Here is a 6,083-nt window from a genome sequence, read left to right on the forward strand (position 1 = left end):
CTCAGCAATTAGGGCAAGGTCTCATATATATATATATATATATATATATATATATATATATATATATATATATATATATATATATATATATATATATATATTACGGAGATGCATTTGCATAGCAAGTGACCTGATCTGAGATCGTGTGCTGGAACGAAAACAATTGCAGCGTGGAAGGTGTTTATAAGCCATTTAAAATAACACACAAAATCCGTTAGATTCACTTCAACATTTAAATTTAATTTGTCAAAATATTTTCGTCGCTTTGAGACCGCGACCTGTTCACTGACAAAATTCTGTGCTGCATCTGAGAAAGTAATCGTTGGTTCATGATATATATGTACATGTGTATGTATGTATGTATGTATGTATGTGCGTGTACATGTGTGCGCGTATGCATCTGTGTACATGCGTATGCATGTGTGCATGCCTATACACATGTATGTATATACAAGAATAAGGGCAGGGAATCGTCAATTAATAATTAATTGACGATTCCCTGCCCTTATTCTTGTATATTTTATATTTGATACCTCTAAGTTAGGTGGCTAAACCGTAATCCCTTCACACGGGACTTTTTTCACACGGGACTATTTGTGACGCACATGGAATAGATTTCTTTGAGATGGGATGCCTGAACTCACTAACCGATGAATTCGTAAGTGCCTTTCTTATCGTTGATTTTTGGTGTCGCATGGCCAAGAATTACAGTGAATTTTTTTAGAGACACTTTCAAATTTATCAGAATATCGAACTGAGGATTGGAATAGGGATTTTTCATTCTCTTAACCATGAAACGATCGTATCCGATTAACTAAAGACTTGTTTTGTTTATGCTTTCCCCTCCGGTTTTTTGTTCTATGTGTGCCATAAATATCGCCATCCATTTAGAGAAAAATTTGTAGTTTAGAATCAGTAGTTCTTTGACTGCTATTTCTAAATTTTCAGTATGTTGGAGAAGCAACTCAATGCTAATCCCTGTATATTTATGTATGTATATATGTATATATGTATGTATGTGAGTATGCCCATATGTACTTATGGATGTACGTGAGTAATAGGGTAAGTGTGTAGACGTGTTTGTGTGTGTGTGTGTGTGTGTGTGTGTGTGTGTGTATGTATGTACATGTGAATGTATGTTTATGTACTGATATGTGCGTCAGTTCAAGTTGTATACATGACAGTTACTTTGTTGAAGGTTGTATATACGCACATATATACATATGCATATACACATATGTAAACACGCCTCTCCTCTAACCAAGCTATCTTTAATAAGCATAAGGAAACCTACAATATCGCACTACATAAGGCAGGATTTAACCATAAAATTAAATTCATCGATTCCAATAACCATAAAAAAGACCCAACTATAAGGAACCCAAACGCTAGAAACACGCACACTACTAACACACCTAACACCGATGGAAACCACACTAACGATATGAATGACAAAGATAAGCATAACACATGTAATAGAAATACACGTCCCAATACCAAACCACATAACACCAAAAATACCAACAACAATGTAAACACCAATACCAATAATATTAAATGGACGATTAAGGCTAACAACGAGACGAAGCAGAAATACAATAACCACCTGAACAGAACCAACATTAAGCAATACAGCGATAAGTTTAGCTTAAATTACAGGGAAACCCAGAAGACTAAAAGGAACCATATATCGGGCCCACTAAAACCTAACAATATTAGCAGGGAAAATAATGAAAAGACACATATTAAAAATAAACCCAAATATACAAATAAATTAGACAGCCGGAGAGAAAAATTCACCAGCCTCCCCAGTTATGATCGTAGCTTCTATACCAGATATGGCCGTAATAGCAGCAAAAACAATAAGGATACGACATGGCTAATCATTCCCTATAACATGGGCCTCAAAACCAACATAGTCCGCTCACTAGTGAACATAATAGATGAACACCTCAATGTGAACAATAAATACGCAGAAATATTTAAGAACAAAATAAGAATAGGCCACAGCCTAACATGTAACTTAGCTACCATAATAGCATCTTTTAATAATAAGAAATTAGACGCATTCTATACAGCTAGAAACACCACGAACAAACAAATCAACAACCCTCTAAACAGTAGGAATAAATCCAACCCTAGGCCAACACCCCCTTACTAGGAGGGATGCACACCGAAAAAACAATAGCGCCACACAACAACACACATACATAGACACCCCTCATAACCTATGTGGCTGTAGAGATAGGAACAAATGCAATTTCTCCAATAGGTGCAAGACAGATAATATAGTTTACCAATGTGATGTACAAACAAATAGCCACACTAAATCTTACATTGGGGGAACGAGTAACCAAATACGTTTAAGATATAATGAGCACCTAGCGAGTTTTAAAAACAGAAATAAGGCAAATTCTACAGGGCTTAGTAGGTATATCTGGGAACTAAACGACAATAAGGTAGAATATAAACTAAAGTGGCACATACTAAAAGTAGCTAATTCCTATAACCCAACTAACAGACGGTGCAATCTCTGGGTAACAGAATGCCTTGAAATCCTAACAGCTAAGAACGAATTATTAAACAGGAGATATGAATCTAGTCTAATCTGTCTTCACGCTACTAAATACTCATTCTCTAAGTATAATTAAATATATAATACATTACACCTCCTAAGCAAAACTAAATATGCATAAAATAGCTTTACTTCTAAGTAGATATGAATAAGACAAAAGTTAGCCCCCTTTTCACCTAAATTTAGGGTTGCTTCCCTGTACTAACACCACCGGTGCTATAAAAACACAGCGCATCCAGCAATCACAAACATCACGTGGAGATGCACTTGACTGAAACTGGAACAATGTTCTTAAATAGCACCCACCCTATATCCCCTTACAAGAAGACCAACGCAACAACTAAAACGTAAGGCTCTATTTACCTATCACCACTATCGCACCACCACATATATTACACCCAATAATTACTTCTCCTACATTTCGCACACCACAAACTTCGAATATACCCTTCAACACTCTGAAGAGATCGGCCAAACTACTGGCTGCATCGAAACGTACGTAAGTGACTAAGACATAATATACAAAATGACTCATTACATAACCTAAACCTCCACACTGACTCATTTCACAAGCTCCACATAATAAAACAACGGCTATCTAGTCCAACGAAAATGATTTTTCTTGTATTTGCTGCTCCATTCTCCAAGTAAATACATAAACTACGGTTTAAGCAACATATTACCTGCCTCTGGACGCCCTCTTCCCAAGACGGTACCCATACAGGTGATCCCCAGGAGTGCCTCCGGATTTAAACATCCCCTGGTTGCTTGGATGCTTCAGACTACCCCTGAAGGATCGAGGCAAACCTACCACTTACCTATATATATATATATATATATATATATATATATATATATATATATATATATATATGCACACGCATATATTTATATATATATATTAGGGTGGATGGCCTAGTAGTTAGGGTGTTACACATACAATCTAGCAACTATAACTTCAATTCCTAGACTAAGTGGTCTAGGAGACATTTTCACTTCGCTGCTCCTACAACAATCTCCACTCCTCAGATCTAAATATTTGCTTATAGAGCCTCACCTATTCTGTGTCTTACCCCAATAATTGTGCTACACATTTTTTCCATCTTTAAATGTAAATTCTGAGAAATTTATTTCAGGTGTGAATCAATTATTTTGATTGATGAAAACTCAGAAAATGAAAAGAAAAATCAGTGAGCAGCAATCAACACAAGAGATAACCAAATAGAGAAGAGAATGACATGAACGTGTTTTGGGATTTTAAAAAGTTCCATTATTTTTCTAAAGATATTTTTCAAATATGGATGTGCTGGATGACCGTCATTCGAACATATTCTACTAAGGCTTCTCTATGTGGTCATTCAACCAGCTATACATAGTCACATCTCTCACTCTGCTGTTAATATAACATTGTCCTCACTGATATTAAAATTGTTAACGACTGGAAGATTATATCTTTGGAATCAAATAATTACAAGCTATATCTAAATCCCCGATAACAGCAAATACATATGTAGACAACTACAATAAATAGACACAGAATGCAAAAGCATAGATGACTACCAAACCATAGGTGGAACACCAACGTTACGATCAACAGACCAGAAATATCTACCATATCTTCAGACTATTAGGTTCTCTCAATATTTAAAAAATATCAGAAATAATTCAAATCAAAAATATTTGAAATATAAAACAAAAGCAAGAGCACAAAGTAATTTTTAAATTTTTTATTAAATATTTTTTCTCCACCTTCAAAGAATTACACATATGTATATGTATGTATGCATGCCTGTACATGTCTGTGTATTGGCAATGTATGTATGTGTGCATATATATGTATCTATGCATATGTATGTGCGTGTGTGTATGTATATATAAACACACCTATACACACTACATATATATGTAAAGGTGTGCGTATCATCTACACAAGCACATATGCATATGCAATAACAGGCTTTCAAATTTGGGCAAGAATATGAGATGAAATCTAAGCATTGTTGGCTCAGATAGCAGCTCGCTTGCTAGTGACAGCCTGGAAGCCTGACTTGATGCTTGTGACAGAACAGCAGGGACCACAGGTCTCACACTGTAAGAACAGCCTCGTGTTTTTCTGGAGCAAGGTCTCTGGAGACTAGTGGGTATGGCATGTGACATATTCCTTAATATATTTTCTGACAACTGTTTTTATCTGTTTATGTTGGAAACGTCCCTTGATGATTAATTGGGTGTTACCATCGATTGAACCACTGTACCCAAGTCAGCTAACAGAGAAGCTAACACATGCTTAGGTTCTTTATAAAGCGATCTGCATATTTCAGAGAAGTTGGCAAAAGATGTCTTCTTTGTGCTGATTCTTAATACTTGTGGCAGTTTCATGACAAACCATTTCTTCTTTCCAGCAACCATGTTAGGGTTCTTCTCTCTTATAATGTCAGACACTCTTGTAAGTAACTCATAATATGTGTAATCACGATCAGAACCATACCAAGCCTTACTACGACCAATTTCATCATCATCACCACCACCACCATCATCATCATCATCATCATCATCATCATCATCATCATCATCACCATCACCATCACCATCACCATCATCATCATCATCATCATCTGCCATTTCTTCCTCCACAACTTGTTCATCTAAGTTAATCACCTTCTTCTTTTACCTTTGTGTCAATGATAAGTTTAGGTCATCGTCATCATTCTGAATGGGGTCTTCAACATTTGCCCATTTCAGGGGCACTGCCTACCTGCTCATCCAAATTTATAGGCTTCTTTTTCTTTTTCTTCATTGTAAGTTCCAGAGAGAAATCTTGGTCTAACTTGTCAGAGTGATTTCAATTCCTAGACCAGGTGGTGCATTGTATTCTTGAGCAAAACACTTCATCTCACATTACTCTGTGATCACTTCGATGCCTGGCATATGGTACACAGTGCACATGTTCAGACAACATCGATTTGGTGGAGAGAGTAAATTAATGTGTAGCACAAACATTTGGTCACTATAAACAAATCATTTGTGCAGGTCATTCAACAAAAGCTGAATGCTCATATGCCATCTTTGACAGGAGAGTCATCATCATGTGTGTGTGTGTGTGTGTGTGTGTGTGTGTGTGTGTGTGTGTGTGTGTGTGTGTGTGTGTGTGTGTATGTATGCATGTATGTATGTATGTATGTCTGTATGTATACGTGTGTGTCCATGTTATGTATACATATGTATGTTTATGTAAATATGCCTACAATGTGATGCTGGTGATAATTTTACAACTATTGTGATGTGCACAGGTACTTCTACATTACCAAAGACTAATTATTGCCTTAATAATAAAAATGATAATAATAATATTGAAAACTTTTAATTTATCTGCTCTCCCCAAGTCCATAGCTGTTGCATACCCACGAAGGTTTTACAGGGCTGAAAGAAATTGTGATTATCATTGTAATTCATGCTGCAACCTATACAAGTACTTGCTTACACTGAGCCAAAGGAGCTGCTACTTTCT

At 36.1% G+C, this 6,083-nt stretch overlaps 1 pseudogene; it reads right to left on the reverse strand.

Annotated features, from left to right (window-relative positions):
* Positions 1-4,565: 4,565 nt before the first annotated feature.
* LOC106874746 (eukaryotic translation initiation factor 2 subunit 2 pseudogene) lies at positions 4,566-5,411 on the reverse strand (annotated as a pseudogene).
* Between the last annotated feature and the right edge of the window lie 672 nt (positions 5,412-6,083).

Source organism: Octopus bimaculoides, chromosome 7 (genome assembly GCF_046866305.1).
Source record: "Octopus bimaculoides isolate indiv1 chromosome 7, ASM4686630v1, whole genome shotgun sequence".
NCBI classification, from domain to species: Eukaryota; Metazoa; Mollusca; class Cephalopoda; order Octopoda; family Octopodidae; genus Octopus; species Octopus bimaculoides.